General features: G+C 37.8%; 1 protein-coding gene across 1 annotated transcript in view; it reads right to left on the bottom strand.

Moving 5' to 3' along the window:
• ZNF280C (zinc finger protein 280C) overlaps nt 1–18,442 on the bottom strand; it is a 120,179-nt gene that overhangs the window by 66,856 nt on the left and 34,881 nt on the right. The window lies entirely within an intron of this gene.

An 18,442-nucleotide genomic window follows, 5' to 3' on the forward strand; every position in this document is an offset into this window, starting at 1 on the left:
CTTCACTTGCAACTCTGTTATTCCTGTCATATAGATGTCTATTATGACATAATAACTATTTGTTATTAAAATGTTAAGAAAAGTATACATTTACCAAAGAGAAACCAAAACCATGTTCCAAGATACTGCTTGCACAAACACTCTCTAAACATGTGTGTTCTGAACAGTAAAGAAAGTTTCTTCTCCCAATAGACCTTCAGAAGGTCTATGGCACTAGTTGCCCCATTCTCAAATTACCCAGACTTAAAATCTTAACACATACACAAATTCAGTCACTGAATCATACCAATCTGCAGCCTGCCCACCATCTCCTTTGGCACAGACATGAAATTTAAAACTTGCAAATCTATAGCCCATGGAGGGAAGCTTTTCCCCAGTCCTACTCACTAGACACTAAAGACCCAACGTACTTTTCTCTGCTTCTTCATCCAAACTAAAATTAGGAGAGGGGAACATCAAATTGCCTCAGTGGGATGATCAGAAAACATTTACAAACCAAATCAAAATTCCACTCCAAGTTATTCTTTTTTCGTGGAAAATATAACAACCAAGAAGATTAGAAAACCCTGGTAAGCAAATTTTCTCTCAAAAGGAAATGTGCAGGGCAGCCCTCAGCGGTTTAGCGCCACCTTCAGTCCAGGGCGTGATTCTGGAGACCCAGGTTCGAGTCCCACGTTGGGCTCCCTGCATGGAGCCTGCTTCTCCCTCTGCCTGTGTCTCTGCCTCCCTCTGTGTGTGTCTCTAATGAATAAATAAATAAAATCTTAAAAAAGGGAAATGTGCACAAGAAGCCAAACTATAATTAAAAGGATGCCTGGTGAGAATGGAATCAACACATGGGAAATTGTTTGAATGTTGACTCTCCTTAAAACTCCTCCCCAAGCTTCTAGAAAACCATTCTGTTGGTTCTCTTGATTAACTGGCGACTGGTTCTTTTTTCTTTTTCAGTACTGTCATTAAATGAGAATTTACTCCTATATAGTCTTTTCAGGGCAATTAAAAAAAATGAGATATATTTAAAAACTCACCATTTTAAAGTGTACAATACAGTGGCTTCTAATATATTCACAATATTGTGTAACCATCATCACTATCTAATTTCAGAACATCTCCTTCATCCCCCAAAAGAAACCTCATACTTGTTAATAGTCACTCCTAATTCCCTGCTGCCCACATATCCTGATCATCCTGAATCAAATTTGTGTCTCTACAGATTTGTCTGTTCTGGACATTGCATATAAATGGAATCATGCAATATGTAGCTTTTTGTGTCTGGCTTCTTTCCCTTAGCATAATGTTTTTGAGGTAGGTTCATCCATGTGGTAGCATGTATCAGTATTTCATTCCTTTTTATGGCCGCATAATATTCCACCATATAGATTACACCATATTTTTGTTTATCCATTCTTCAAGTGATGGATTATTTCCAATTTGGGGGCTACTATAAATAATACAGCTATGAACATTGGTGTACAAGACTTTTTTAAAAACAGCTTCATATTCCATACAATTCACCTGTTTAATTGTATAATTCAATGGTTTTTAGTACAATCACAGATATGTGTGATCCTAACCATAGTCAATTTTAAGATATTTTCATCACCCCAAAAGGAAACCCCATACACATTAACTGCCATGTCCCTATCCACCCACCAGTTGCTCCCCAGCCCTAGGCTACCACTATTCTGCTTTATTTTTTTTTAAGATTTTATTTATTTATTTGAGAGATACAGAGATAGAGATAGAGATAGAGAGACAGAGAGAGAGAGAGAGAGAAAGAGAACATGAATAAGGAAGAGAGGGAAAAGCAGGCTCCCCTTGGGCCAGGCAGCCCAATGTGGGGCTGGATTCCAGGACCCTGAGATCATGACTTGAGACAAAGGCAAACACTTGACCGACTGGGCCACCAAGGCACTACCATTACTATGCTTTCTGTCTCTAAAGATTTCCCTGATTTGGACATTTCATATAGGTGAACTCATATAATATGTCATTGTGATTGGTTTTTCTTTCCCTTAGAATAGTATTTTCAAGGTTCATTCATGTTATAGCATGTACATCATTTCTTTATCTGGCCAAATAATATATCATGGTATGCATGTAGCATATTTTATTTAGCCATTTGTCAGGTGATGGGTAATTGGGTTGTTTCCACATTTGGCTATTATGAATAATGCTGCTATGAACATTCATATACACATTTCTTTAATTCTCTTGGTATGTACCTAAGAGTGTAAATGCTGGATCATATGGTAACTCTGATTAACTTTTTGATGAACTGCCAATATTTTCCACAGCAGCTGCACCATTTTTCATCTCCACTAGGATTTATTATGATTCCAATTTCTCCACAATTTTGTCAATACTTGCTCTTTTCTGTTTGGTGGTGGGCTTTTGTTTGTTTGTTTGTTTTTGCTATAGCCATCCTAGTGGGTGTGAAGCCATCCTAGTGGGTATAAAGTGGTAATCCATTGTGATTTTGAATTGCAATCACTTAATGTATGTTGAACATTTTTCAGGTACTTATTGGTCATTTGTATATCTTCTTTGGGTGAATGTCTATTTAAATCCTTTGTTCATTTTTACTCGGACTGTTTATCTTTTTATTGTTGAGTTGTAAGAGTTCTTTAAACATTCTGGATACTAGATTGATACTACAATATATAGTTATATGGTTGGCAAATATTTTCTCTCATTCTGTGGATTGTCTTCATTTACTTGATAGTGATAGAGAGATATTCATATTCCATACAATTCACCTGTTTAATTGTATAATTCAATGGTTTTTTTTTAAATGCACCAAAGTTTAATTTTGATGAAATCCAGTTTATATTTTTGTTCTGTTGTTTATGCTTTAGGTATTGTGTCTGCTGCCTAATCTAGGTCACAAACATTTACCTATGTTTTCTAGTTTTAGGTTTTACATTTAGGGTTTTGATCCATTATGATTTAATTTTTATATACAGTGTGACATAGGGGGCCAAATTCATTCTTTTCATGTGGATAACCAGTTGTCCCTCTACCATTCTCTGGAAGGACTATTCTTTCTCCATTGAATGGTCTTGACATTCTTGTCAAAAATCAGTTGACTGTAAAGGCAAAAATTTATTTCTGGCTCCCAATTCTATTCCATTGATCTTTATGATTATTGTTATATACCAGTACTGTACTGCCATGCTGCTGAGTGTAGAGCCACACTCAGGGGTCAATCCCTCAACCCTAAGATCAGGACCTGAGCTGAAATCAAGAGTTGGATGCTCAACCGACCTAGCAACTCAGGCACCCTGATCACTGTAGCTTGTACTAAGTTTTGAAATTGGGAAGTGTGAATCCTCCAACTGTTCTTTTTTTTTTCAATATCTATTTGGCATTTTAGGGTCTCTTGTGTTTCTATATGAATTTTAGGGTCAACTTGTCCATTTCTGGAAGAAAAAGCCAGTTGGAATTTTGATAAAAATTGCATTTAATCTGTAGATCATTTGGGTAGCATCGCTGTCTTAATAATAATAATTGTTCTAACCCATGAATCCAGGATGTTTTTCCATTTATTTAAGTCATATTGAGGATTTTTGAGTCTATATCCGTAGGGACATAGGTCTGAAATTTCTTTTTCTTCTTTTTTTAAATGATGTCTCTCTCTCTGGTCTTGGTATTAGGGTAACACTGATCTCATAGAATGAATTGGGGAGCACCACATCTTATTCAATTTCCTGGGAGCATTTGTGAAGCACTGGTGTTAATTATTCTTTAAATGTTTGGTAGAATTCTACAGTTAATATATTTGGTCCTGGACTTTTCTGTGTGGGAAATTTTGAACTACTAGATCAACTTCTTTCCTTGGTAGAGACCTATTCAGATTTTTCCATTTCTTCTTGCATTTGTTTTCATAACTTGTGTCTTTCTAGGAATTTGCCTATTTCATCCAGGTTATCTAACTTGTTCACATAAAATTGTGCATAGGAGTGCCTTGGTGGTCAGTGAGTTAAGTGTCTGACTCTTCGTTTTGGCTCAGGTTATGATCTCACGGTCATGAGATTGAATACCAAGTGGGGTTCCACAGCATGGAGTCTCTTCTGATTCTCTCTCCCTCTTCCTCCCCCTCTGCCCCATCTTCCTACTCGTTCTCTCTCATAAATAAATAAATAAATAAATAAATAAATAAATAAATAAAGGATAATATTCCCTTACAATTCCATATATGGTGATAATTGAAATTTGAACCATCTTGTCTTAGACGAGTGTTCCTTAAACCAAACTCTGGTAAGTTAAATGTGTGAAGATTTTAAAATTTACTTATTTTTATGTTATTAATGTTATTTATTAATTGTTTTAGCAATAGCAATATCTATTATATGTTAGCATACATGACAAATGCATATATAGTATTGATTATGATTATGGCTAAGGGTTCTCAGCACAGATCCTGCAGATATTGAATAATAAGAAGAAAACACTATGAATAACATTGTGTCAACAATTCAACAATATAGATGAAAAGGACATATTTCTTGAAAAAATACAACTTACCAAAATATACTTAAGGGTTAGAAAATCTAAGTATCCCTTTATATATTAAACAAATAAGATGTGTTAGAAAAAGATTTCTCAAAAAAAAAAAAAACTGCAGGGCCAGATGGCTTCACTACTGAATAACACCAATCTTACAAACATTTTCCAGAAAATAACCCCAAGATTGCTAGAATTCATACGGCAATTAGGCAGTGCGGCAGGATACAAAATCAATGCCCAGAAATCAGTGGCATTTTTATACACTAACAATGAGACTGAAGAAAGAGAAATTAAGGAGTCAATCCCATTTACAATTGCACCCAAAAGCATAAGATACCTAGGAATAAAGCTAACCAAAGAGGTAAAGGATCTATACCCTAAAACCTACAGAACACTTCTGAAAGAAATCGAGGAAGACACAAAAAGATGGAAAAATATTCCATGCTCAGGCGTTGGAGGAATTAATATTGTGAAAATGTCAGTGTTACCCAGGGCAATTTACACGTTTAATGCAATCCCTATCAAAATACCATGGACGTTCTTCAGAGAGTTGAAACAAATCATCTTACGATTTGTGTGGAATCAGAAAAGACCCTGAATAGCCAGGGGAATATTAAAAAAGAAAACCAGAGCTGGGGGCATCACAATACCAGATTTCAGGTTGTACTACAAAGCTGTGATCATCAGGACAGTGTGGTACTGGCACAAAAACAGACACATGGATCAGTGGAACAGAATAGAGAACCCAGAATTGGCCCTCAAGTCTATGGTCAACTAATATTCGACAAAGCAGGAAAGACTATCCACTGGGAAAAAGACAGTCTCTTAAAAACAAAACAAAACAAAACAAAACAAAACAAAACAACAAATACACACCATTTGCTTCGACGTGGATGGAACTGGAGGGTATTATGCTGAGTGAAATAAGTCAATCAGAGAAGTCAAAACATTATATGGTCTCATTCATTTGGGGAATATAAAAAATAGTGAAAGGGAATAAAGGGGAAAGGAGAAAAAATGAGTGGGAAATATCAGAAAGGGAGACAGAACATGAGAGACTCCTAACTCTGGGAAATAAACTAGGGGTAATGGAAGGGGAGGTGGGTGGGGGGTGGGGGTGACTGGGTGACGGGCACTGAGGGGGACACTTGATGGGATGAACGCTGGGTGTTATTCTATATGATGGCAAATTGAACACCAATAAAAAATAAATTTATAAAAAAATGGTGCTAGGAAAATTAGACAGCCACATGCAGAAGAATTAACCTAGATCATTCACTTATACCATACACAAAGATAAACTCAAAATGGATGACAGATCTAAATGTGATTCAAGAATCCATCAAAATCCTAGAGGAAAACACAGGCAACACCCTTTTGGAACTTGGCCACAGCAACTTTTTGCAAGATACGTTTTTCAGAAAACAAAGAAAGAGGGAACACTGTCCAGCTTTATTTTATGAGGCTAGCAGAACCTTCATACCAAAACATAAGAAAAGTATTTTTTGAAAAATTGCAGATCAATATCCCTCATCAATACACGGGCAAATTTTCTTAGCAAAACATTAGCAAATAAAATAAGCAGCTATACAAAGAATTATACTTCAATATTTAGGAAGGTTTATCCCAGAATGCAATGTTAATTTAACCTCTAAAAATCAATCAATGTAATTCACCATATCAACAGGATAGAGAAAACCCATATGATCATTTCAATAGATGCAGAGAGCACGTGACAAAATCCAATATCTATTCCTCACAAAAATTTTTAGAGAAGTAGAAGTGGTAAGGAACTTTCTCAAATGAATAAAGGGCATCTATAAAACACCAACACATAACAATCATGATGAAAGTTTGAATTACTCTTTTTAAAGATAGGAACAAGGCAAGGATGCCACTATCACCACTTCTATTCAATGTGGTTCCAGAGATCCTAGCCATTGCAAAAAAGAAAGAAAAACATATTGAAGGCATTAAGGTGATTTTTAAAAAAAGATTTTAAGAGAGTGTGCAAGCACAAACAGGGGGAACAGCAGGAAGAGTGAGAGAGAGAAGTAGGCTTCCACGGGCAGGGAGCCCGATGTGATGCAGGGCTCGATGTGGGGCTCAATGTGGGGATCAATGTGGGGCTTGACCCCAGGAACCTGGGATCATGACCTGAGCTGAAGGCAGATGCTTAATCGACTGAGTCACCCGGTTGCCCCTGAAGGCATTAAGATTTTTTAAAAGCAAAACTATCTCTATTTGTAGATGATATAATAAATAATGTAGAAAATCTTAGAGGACCTAGAAATCAAATGTTAAAACCAGTGAGTGAATTTAGCAAAGTCAAGGGATACTGGGTTAATGTAAAAAATAAATTGTATCCTTATAGACTAACAGCAAACAATTGGAAAATGAAACTCAGTATACAATTCACAAAAGCACTAACATGTAAAATATTTATAAAAAATCTAACTAAATTTCTCTACATGGAAACCACAAAATGAATATTAGAGAAATTAAAGAATACCTGAATACAGAAACATACTATGTTTATGACTCATTATTGTTAATATGATGATTCTTCCCAATGATCTTTATGTATAACACAAACACAAGCAAAGCTCTAGCAAGTTTTTTTATCTTTAAAATACACCATGGAGAAAGTGAAAAGGCAAGCCAGATACTGTGAGAAATTATTCACAACACATATATCAAACAAAGGACTTAAATCTAGAAAAAAATATGTACACACATTCAATAATAAGAAGACAAAACAATAACAGGCAAAAGACTTGAACATACACTTGACAAAAGAAGATATGTAAATAGCCAATAAGGTAATGAAAAAATACTAAACATTATTAGTTATCAGAGAAATTAAAATTAAAAACCACAATGAAATTCCATCACATTCCCATTAGAATTGATAAAAATTTTAAAACTGACCATACCAAGTGTTAGCAAGGGTGTGGAGCAACTGGAAATCTCATACTTGGCTGATGGGAATATAATATGATACAACCATGTTGGAAATGTCTGTCAGTTTTTGAACATTTTAAACATAAACCAGATACAAAGATAAACTCAAAATGGGTTAAAGACCTAAATGTGAGACCTGAAAGCATAAAAATCCTAGAAGAAAACACAAATAGTGATTTCTTTGATATTGGCCATAGCAGTATTTCCATAGATATTTCTCCTCAGGCAAGGTAAACAAAAGCAAAAATAAGCTATTGAGACTATATCAAAATAAAAAGTTTTTGCACAGTGAAGGAAACCACCAACAAAACAAGGTCCACCAAAAAAAGACAGTGTACTTAATAGGAGAAGATATTCACACATGATCCATCTCATCGGGGATTAATATCCAAAACATATAAAGAACTTATACAATTCAACACCAAAACCCCCAAATAATCCAACTAAAAAATGGGCAGAGGACATGAATAGCATTTTTCCAAAAAAGATACGCAGATGGCCTTCAGACATATGAAAAGATGCTCGACAGCACTAATCATCAGGAAAATGCAAATCAAAACCACTTTAAGATATCACTTAATATCTGTCAAAAAGGTTAAAATCAAAAAGACAAAAAATAATAAGGGTTGGCAAGAATATGGAAGGAAAGGAACCGTTATATATTGTTGGTGGAAATGAAAATTTGTATAGTCACTGTAGAAGACAGCAAGAAGGTTCCTCAAAAACAGTTAAAACGGGGGCAGCACAGGGGGCTCAGGGGTTTAGCACCGTCTTCAGCCCAGGTTGTGATCCTGGAGACCTGGGATCAAGTCCCACGTCAGGCTCCCTGCATGGAGCCTGTTTCTCCCTCTGCCTGTGTCCCTTCCTCTCTCTCTCCTTCTCTCTCTTTCTCTGTGTCTCATAAATAAATTAAAAAAAAAAACAATTAAAAAGGGAAATACCATATGATCCAATAATTACACTACTGGGTATTTATCCCCCCAATGAAAACATTAATTGAAAAAGATATGTGAATCCCTATGTTTATTGCAACAGCCAAGATATGATGCAACCTAAGTGTTCAATGATAAACAAATGGATAAGGAAGATGTGGTATATATTCTATATATGTACAATGTGGTATTTATATATGTGGTGTATGCACACACACACACACGAATATAATGCAGCCACAAAAAGATGAAATAATGCCATTTGCAGCAACAGAGATGGATCTAGAGGGTATTAACACTAAGTGAAATAAGTCAAACTGAGAAAAACAGATACCATATGACATCACTCATATGTGGAATCTAAAAAAACCAAATTAATAAACAAAAAGCAGAGTCAGAACGATAAATTCAGAGAACAAACTGAGAGTTGAGGGGATGGAGGTGGGCAAAATGGGTGAAAGTGATTGGGAGATAGAGGATTCCAGTTATGGAATGAATAAGTCATGAAGATAAAAGGTACAGTATAAGGAATATAGTCACCTGATATTGTAATAGCATTGTATGGTAATAGATGGTAGCTACACTTGTGGTAGGCACAGCATAATGCATAAACTTGTCAAATCACCATGTTGTATACCTGAAAGTGATGTAATGCTGTCTGTAAACTATCCTCAACTAGAAAAGTTTAAAATAAACCTACCAAAAATTTTTAAAAATCCTTTAACTACCATATGACCCAGTCATTCCAGTTCTAGGTATTCACCTATGAGAAATGAAAATATATGTCCATACTTCTATAATAATACACTTATACTTGGAGACTTGAACACGGCGCTTTCTGCAATTGATAGATATTCTAAACACAACATCTCCAAAGAAACAAGAGCTTTAAATGATACACTGTACCAGATGGATTTCACAGATATTTACAGAACTTTACATCCAAACACAACTGAATACACATTCTTCTCAAGTGCACATGGAACTTTCTCCAGAATAGACCACATACTGGGTCATAAATCAGGTCTTAACCGATACCAAAAGATTGGGATTGTCCCCTGAATATTTTCAGACCATAATGCTTTGAAACTAGAACTAAACCACAAGAAGAAGTTTAGAAGGATTTCAAACACGTGGAGGTTAAAGACCATTCTGCTAAAAGATGAAAGGGGCAACCAGGAAATTAGAGAAGAATTAAAAAGATTCATGGAAACTAATGAGAATGAAGATACAACCGTTCAAAATCTTTGGGATACAGCAAAAGCAGTCATGAGGGGGAAATACATCACAATACAAGCATCCATCCGAAAACTGGAAAGAACTCAAATACAAAAGCTAACCTTGCTAAAGGAGCTGGAGGAGGAACAGCAAAGGAAACCTTCACCCAGCAGAAGAAGAGAGTTAATAAGGATTCAAGCAGAACTCAATGAAATAGAGACCAGAGGAACTGTGGAACAGATCAACAAAACCAGGAGTTGGTTTTTCAAAGAATTAATAAGATAGACAAACCATTAGCCAGCCTTATTATAAAGAAGAGAGAAAAGACTCAAATTAACAAAATCATGAATGAGAAAGGAGAGATCACCACCAATACCAAGGAAATACAAACGATTTTTAAAACTTATTATGAGCAGCTATATGCCAATAAATTAGGCAATCGAGAAGAAATGGACGCATTTCTGGAAAACCACAAACTACCAAAACTGGAACAGGAAGAAATAGAAAATGTGAACAGACCAATAACCAGGGAGGAAATTGAAGTAGTCATCAAAAACCTCCCAAGACGGAATGAAGGGGAAAGGAGAAAAAATGAGTGGGAAATATCAGAGAGGGAGACAGAACACGAGAGACTCCTAACTCTGGGAAACGAACTGCGGGGGTGGGGGTGGAAGGTGAGGTGGGCGGGGGGGTGGGATTGACTGGGTGACGGGCACTGAGGGGGGGCACTTGATGGAATGAGCACTGGGTGTTATTCTATATGTTGGCAAATTGAACACCAATAAAAATAAATTTATAGAAATAAAAAAAACAGGATGTAAACATGTATTATATTAAAGGTATGTATATATTTTTATTTTAATGTATAAATAAAGGTATGTTTATATTTAAAAATAAAACCTTCCCAAGACGCAAAAGTCCAGGGCCAGATGGCTTCCCAGGGGAATTCCATCAAACATTTAAAGTAGAAACAGTTCTACCAAAGCTGTTCGGAAAGATAGAAAGAGATGGAATACTTCCCAACTTGTTCTATGAGGCCAGCATCACCTTAATTCCAAAATCAGACAAAGACCCCACCAAAAAGGAGTATAGACCGATATCCCTGATCAACACAGATGCAAAAATTCTTTTTTTTAAAATTTTATTTATTTATGATAGTCACAGAGAGAGAGAGAGAGAGAGAGGCAGAGACACAGGCAGAGGGAGAAGCAGGCTCCATGCACCGGGAGCCCGATGTGGGATTCGATCCCGGGTCTCCAGGATCGCGCCCTGGGCCAAAGGCAGGCGCCAAACCGCTGCGCCACCCAGGGATCCCAGATGCAAAAATTCTGAACAAGATACTAGCCAATAGGATCCAACAGTACATGAAGAAGATTATTCACCATGACCAAGTGGGATTTATCCCTGGGATGCAAGGCTGGTTCAACACTCATAAAGTAATCAGTGTGATAGATCATACCAACAAGAGAAAAACAAGAACCATATGATCCTCTCAATAGATGGAGAGAAAGCATTTGACAAAATACAGCATCCATTCCTGATCAAAACTCTTCAGAGTGTAGGGATAGAGGGAACATTCCTCAACATCTTAAAAGCCATCTATGAAAAGCCCACAGCAAATATCATTCTCAATGGGGAAGCACTGGGAGCCTTTCCCCTAAGATCAGGAACAAGACAGGGATGTCCACTCTCACCACTGCTCTTCAACATAGTATTAGAATTCCTAGCCTCAGCAATCAGGCAACAAAAAAGAAATAAAAGGCATTCAAATTGGCAAAGAAGGGCAGCCCCAGTGGTGCAGCGGTTTGGCGCCGCCTGCAGCCTGGGGAGTGATCCTGGAGGCCCGGGATTGAGTCCCGCGTTGGGCTCCCTGCATGGAGCCTGCTTCTCCTTCTCCCTCTGCCTGTGTCTCTGCCTCTCTCTCTCTGTGTATATGAATAGATGAATGAAATCTTTAAAAAAAAAATTGGCAAAGAAGAAGTCAAACTCTCCCTCTTTGCCGATGACATGACCCTGTACATAAAAAACCCAAAAGACTCCACTCCAAGATTGCTAGAACTCATACAGCAATTGGCACTGTGGCAGGATACAAAATCAATGCCCAGAAATCAGTGGCATTTTTATACACTAACAATGAGACTGAAGAAAGAGAAATTAAGGAGTCAATCCCATTTACAATTGCACCCAAAAGCATAAGATACCTAGGAATAAAGCTAACCAAAGAGGTAAAGGATCTATACCCTAAAACCTACAGAACACTTCTGAAAGAAATCGAGGAAGACACAAAAAGATGGAAAAATATTCCATGCTCAGGCGTTGGAGGAATTAATATTGTGAAAATGTCAGTGTTACCCAGGGCAATTTACACGTTTAATGCAATCCCTATCAAAATACCATGGACGTTCTTCAGAGAGTTGAAACAAATCATCTTACGATTTGTGTGGAATCAGAAAAGACCCTGAATAGCCAGGGGAATATTAAAAAAGAAAACCAGAGCTGGGGGCATCACAATACCAGATTTCAGGTTGTACTACAAAGCTGTGATCATCAGGACAGTGTGGCACTGGCACAAAAACAGACACATGGATCAGTGGAACAGAATAGAGAACCCAGAATTGGCCCTCAAGTCTATGGTCAACTAATATTCGACAAAGCAGGAAAGACTATCCACTGGGAAAAAGACAGCCTCTTCAATAAATGGCGCTTGGAAAATTGGACAGCCACATGCAGAAGAATGAAACTAGACCATTCTCTTACACCATACACAAAGATAAACTCAAAATGGATGAAAGATCTAAATGTGAGACAAGAATCCATCAAAATCGTAGAGGAGAACACAGGCAACACCCTTTTTGAACTTGGCCACAGCAACTTCTTGCAAGATACATCCATAAAGGTAAAAGAAACAAAAGCAAAAATGAATCATTGGGACTTCATCAAGATAGAATGCTTCTGCACAGCAAAGTATACAGTCAACAAAAGTAAAAGACAACCTACAGAATGGGAGAAGATATTTGCAAATGACCTATCAGACAAAGGGCTTGTATCCAAGATCTATAAAGAACTTTTTAAACTCAACAGCAAAGAAACAATCCAATCATGAAATGGGCAAAAGACATGAAGAGAAATCTCACAGAGGAAGACATAGACATGGCCAACAAGCACTTGAGAAAATGCTCCGCATCACTGGCCATCAGGGAAATATAAACCAAGACCACAATGAGATACCACCTCACACCAGTGAGAATGGGGAAAATTAACAAGACAGGAAACCACAAATGTTGGAGAGGATGTGGAGAAAGGAGAACCCTCTTGCACTGTTGGTGGGAATGTGAACTGGTGCAGCCACTCTGGAACACTGTGTGGAGGTTCCTCTAAGAGTTAAAAATAGAACTGCCCTATGACCCAGCAATTGCCCTGCTGGGGATTTACCCCAAAGATACAGATGCCATGATATGCAGGACACCTGCACCCCAATGTTTGTAGCTGCAATGTCCACAATAGCCAAACTGTGGAAAGAACCTCTGTGTCCATCGAAAGATTAATGGATAAAGATGTGGTCTATGTATACAATGGAATATTACTCAGCCATTAGAAAGGACAAATTCCATTTTCTTCGACGTGGATGGAACTGGAGGGTATTATGCTGAGTGAAATAAGTCAATCGGAGAAGAACAAACACTATATGGTCTCATTCATTTGGGGATTATAAAAATTAATGAAAGGGATTAAAGGGAAAAGAGAGAAAATGAGTGGAAATATCAGTGAGGGTGACAAAATATGAGAGACACCTAACTCTGGGAAACGAACACAGGGTAGTTGAAAGGGAGGTCGGCGGGGGGTTTGGGTGACTGGGTGATGGGCACTGAGGGGGGCACCGGGCAGGATGAGCACTGGGTGTTGTGCTATATGTTGGCAAATTGAACTCCAATAAAAAAATTTTTAAAAAAGAAAATATATGTCTATATTAAGATTTGTTCACAAATCTTATTTGTGTTTTATTCATAATAGACCAAACTGGTAACAACCTATGTGTCTATCAACAGATGAATGAATAAACAAATTGTAGTATACAATGGTAATTGGGCCATATCTATACAATGGAATACAGCAATAAAAAGGAACAAATTATGAATACATGGGACAATATAGATGAATCTTAATATCACCATTGTGAGTGAGAGTACAGTGAGTGATAGTATTTGTTTAAAATCCTAGAAATGAGAACTAATCTCATAAGACATATTCTTTCTTTTTTTCCCCTTGAACTTACATTTCCATTCCAATTCTCTACAGAATTTTATCCTAATGAAATATATTTCTATATTTGGAAGTCTTTAATTAAACATCGTCAAACACTTCTATGCAATAAAATCATAGGGGTATCCTCAAGCAGATAAATTTTAGGGAAAAATTCATAATGAAGCAGAGAATCTGGAAATTCTAATTTAAGGATAATGAACTATAACATTCATTTCATGTTTACTACCTTAAATTGCTAAATAACTGATCTGTATATATCTTATTTGACCAGATGATTAGTTCCTTAAAGGCAAGGATGCATCTCAGATCTTCTATAGCACAGAACCTGGCTCTCAGTAAATGGCTCATTCATTTATATTTCTCATTCATTCATGCAACAAAAATTTCTTCAGTATTTATATGTAAGGTACTTACTAGGCTTTGAGCATATAATGATGGGTACATGCAAGGCTCAGTAAATTCCTCTTGATGATTGATAATTATCAAGTATATTTCAGAAAGGGTGCAATTCTCTTTTCTTCTGTAACTGCAGTTGTGCTATAGGTCCTATTAACCCTGTTGTAAAGTGGGGACACCAAGACACAGAGATAAATTAAGTGACTTGCTTGGAATCATGCACTTCATTGTGAGTGAAGTTAAGATTAAGACCCTTACAGGTTCTTTCCTGAACTGGGGTGTTGGAGAATTCATTCAGATTGCCTGGGAGTCATATTTCAGTTAAATGCACTCATTCCACATCCATCTTCTCAGACTCTCAGATTTCTAAATTGGTTTAGTTCCACTTTGGACACTGTCAGAATAATGAGAAACCAAGGTCCATGATATCATCTGAAGCAAAACTACTGTAAGTAGAAAATATTAAAAAAAGTATTGTAGTCCCATACAATGTAGCTGTTTTTGTGAAACATTTTTTCTGAGCAAAAATGATAAACTTGGGTGAATTTTGAAACATTAAAATAGAAAATAAAATTCTATTTTACCATATATTCTCAAGTAAGTATAGCCAAAGGTGAGGGTAAATGCTTTATCTCCTAAAAACACATCTACAAACTATTCTGTTAAATAATCAGATCGATTTAAATATGAGCAGAGAAAGGATAACGACTCTGATGGCTTGTAGACTTGGATCAGATACAGGTTCCACATTGGCTGTAATCATCTAACCTTGGCTTAGCCCAGTCAGATGACAAGGCATGTTGTTACTAAAGCATATTGTACCACAAGTACATTGCCCTACAGTATTTGTTTATCTTGTTGGAAACTGTAATTGAAACAATGCCCTCAGTGAAAGTGTGATATGAGTTGTACAATATCAAAATGCTTTAAAAATAATAGTAGTTGTGAAGGATTAAAATATGAGTTATACTGTACAGAATGAATAACTCAGCATTGTTGTTAGGTTTTGTTTCCATTCTGGTCCCTGCCAGAAAGCCATGAATTTCAAGCCAAATTTTATGAGAGAAACAATTTCCTCCACCAAAAAGTAAGCTACATGATGGTTGGGAACCCTGATTCACTCACCAATGTCTGCCTACCATTTTGTTCTTGAAACAGAGTTGAACATTTGTTGAATGAATAAATGCATCAGTGACGTGTAAGACAATGGAACAAGTTTCAAGCTCAAGCCAAGTCATTTTCAGTCATTCTCAGATCTCCTCCAGGATGGGACATAGAAAATTACAGTGGAATTCAATTTCCAGGGGATTATGGCTGGTGGGGAAAGGAGTGGGCCCCAAAACATACCCCAGTCAAGTGGTTGTGGATACCACATGTCACTCCTACATACCAGAGTTGGACAGAGAATCCTTGGGTATAGAACTCTGGTAGGAAACAATACAGCATGTTCTTGATTCTCCATCCCCACTCCTGCCCTACCCTATAGGGTTTGAAAGTGTTCTTGAATCTTTAAATTTGTATACTCCTGGGACAAAGAAAAGGGCTTCAGATCTTCTCTGAATTTCAGTTATGGAATGCCACATGGAGCAGCCTGTAGGTGTGGTTCAAGAATTGCTGTGAGGAACTAGGACAAGAGCAAGGCCGAGGATCTATCAGATACACAGAGAGCCAGGTCTTGAAATGGAGGGTTATTACCCCTCAGATTTATACTACAGAATCTGGGTGAAGACAGAACAATATAGAGGTGATGAAGAGGGATATATACACAAACATTTTATGGTAGAGTACGTACAAACCTTTAAAGTGGAGGAGAGGGAAGTTGAAGGAACTTGAGGCCTAAGCCACAGCCACCCTTCCTTATTTCTGGAAAAATATGATGTTGGAGCCTACTCTGCCACATGTTCTGAGAGGGTGATTTTCCTCCTCACCATGAGGAGCTGACTATGATTAGTCTCATTCCCTTTACAAGGAATTAGTTTAGGATGGGTGCGTGACACAATTTTGCCTAATGGGACCCAAGGGAAATTCTGCTAGAAGCCTCCTGAAAGGTTTTTCCTTTCTTTGTTGAGAGAGAGGATGTAGGGAATGAATCACAGGTCTGGAAGGCATCATCCCTCTTTGCTGGATGCCTCCATTTGCATCTGATGCCAAGGAATGCTGAAGCAATGGTGTAGCCCTGACAGGAGATATTATCATCATGCTGAGGATGGCAGAGTAGAAAGAAGAAATTCACCAGGGTCTTCGGTTATGTACTTGAGCTACTCAATTAACCAACCTTTATATCTTCCCCCAAACATATAAGAAAATACATTTTTTATTTTTAAGAAGTCACTTCTAGTCAGATATTCTGTTGCTTGCACTTGTGTTGATGCCTTGATCCTTCAAGTAAAGTAGGAAATGAGAGCATGTGTAATAAATATGAAGTTTGGGGTTTGAAAAGTTTGAAGCAGATACTTCAGCTTTTCCCTATAGCCCTCCTTCCTCTTCTTTCTCTTCACTCCATCCCATCCCATCATCCTTTGGACTCAGACAAAGGCCAGGAGACAACAAAATTGGGCTCACAGGATCTCTCCCTTCTGCTGACCTAGTCTTTGTTTTTGGCTCGAGCTTATTGTGTTTGGCTTCTTCTTCCTAGAGGACATATTCTCTCCTAGGAGGCTCCTCAGTCACTGGGGTAACCAGAGATGTCTGAGTCCCAACCCACAACTTAGGATCAGGTGGAGGAACCCAACTTCCACACTGTTTTGTGCCTGTATATAGAATGCTCTTCAGCCTTTGAGCACAAATAGAAAGAGAATGAAAATGGACCATCGTCAGGGCTGGGAACTGGCATAGGCATAAGAGGTCAGAGGACCCAGGCATTAGGCTGGCTCCCCTGAGTTATAACTCCTGTGAAGACCACATAGCACACAACGAAAAATGCTGCATATACAGAGTTAGGGCTCAATAGAAGTGTATTGAATTTAATTAAATGAATGGCTTGTAAAATGAAGGTCAAATGGCTTTCTTCTACTGAATCTTCCACCCAGAGCTCCTTTCATCTAACACTCCATTTCCTAGCCAAGAAAAACTGTCAATATTTTCACCTCAATTATAGAAGCTTAGTTTTATAACATACTTGTGAGATAGGGAATGGTAAGAATAGTTTAATTTACTAAAAAGAAGCAAAGATACATCCAGTTGATCTAACTTGGCCAAGGTCTCAGAGGGGATCTGTGCAGAGTTAGGGTGGTCCACTAAGTCCTCAAGCTCTGAAGGCATTTTTCCGATGTCCCTGCATGTACTAGTTTGATATCACTTTCTTTGTTCTTTCTCACTACCTTGCTAATTATCCATGTCAATCATATTTAGGAATACCATGGGCTACATGTCAGCCACAGTCTCAGGAGGATGTAATGCAAGTGAGAAGCAAGGCACAATATAGTATCCTTTTTCAAATGTGTGCATCAGTTATGGCTCGTAAATGTGAAAGTTTGTGCAGGGAGGGGGGAGTGGTGCTGTTTTTTTCCTCCTCAGATATAAAAAGTAAAAGATATATCAAATGCTCTGAATGGGTCATAGCTTAAAACAAAATGAGAAATTCATCAGTTTAAGATTCTTTTATTAGAGAACACTCAAGAATGTTGAAAGGGTTCATCACAGAGTCGCTAAAGAATCAGGAGGGATGCATTCTTTCTTCCTCCTCACTGAGAAGTCTCCATGGCATCGCTTTCCATGCAGTCTGTTAAGAAAGCCTGGTCAGCAGTGAAACATTTAGTACAAATCTTGACAGAAATACCAATTACTATTCTAACAAACACTCTCTTTGCTCATTTATTTTTGCTGTAGAGAAAAATATCAAGGTGTTCAGATGATGGGGTCCAGACCTGGAGAAGGTTCAAAGGAGAAACGCTGTGGAAGAAAGGATGCCGAGTGGGAAGGGGAACAAGTGTGGGGGTGAGGGCTGCTCGAGTGAGGAGATTCTCCATTAGCCCTAGGTTAATCTCCTGCCACTCATCCCCGCCAGAGAAGCAGACAAGGGCGCTGGGGCCCCAGAGTCTTGGACCTCCGCTGCAGAAAGATAAATTTTTCTCTCTAGCTGCTTCACTCCCTGGAGGCTGGGCCAAAGGGAGGTGAGAAGACTAGACAGAAGCTCCTCTCTTGGGGCCACATAGGTGAAC

The sequence above is a fragment of the Vulpes vulpes genome, chromosome X, assembly GCF_048418805.1.
Source record: "Vulpes vulpes isolate BD-2025 chromosome X, VulVul3, whole genome shotgun sequence".
NCBI lineage: Eukaryota > Metazoa > Chordata > Mammalia > Carnivora > Canidae > Vulpes > Vulpes vulpes.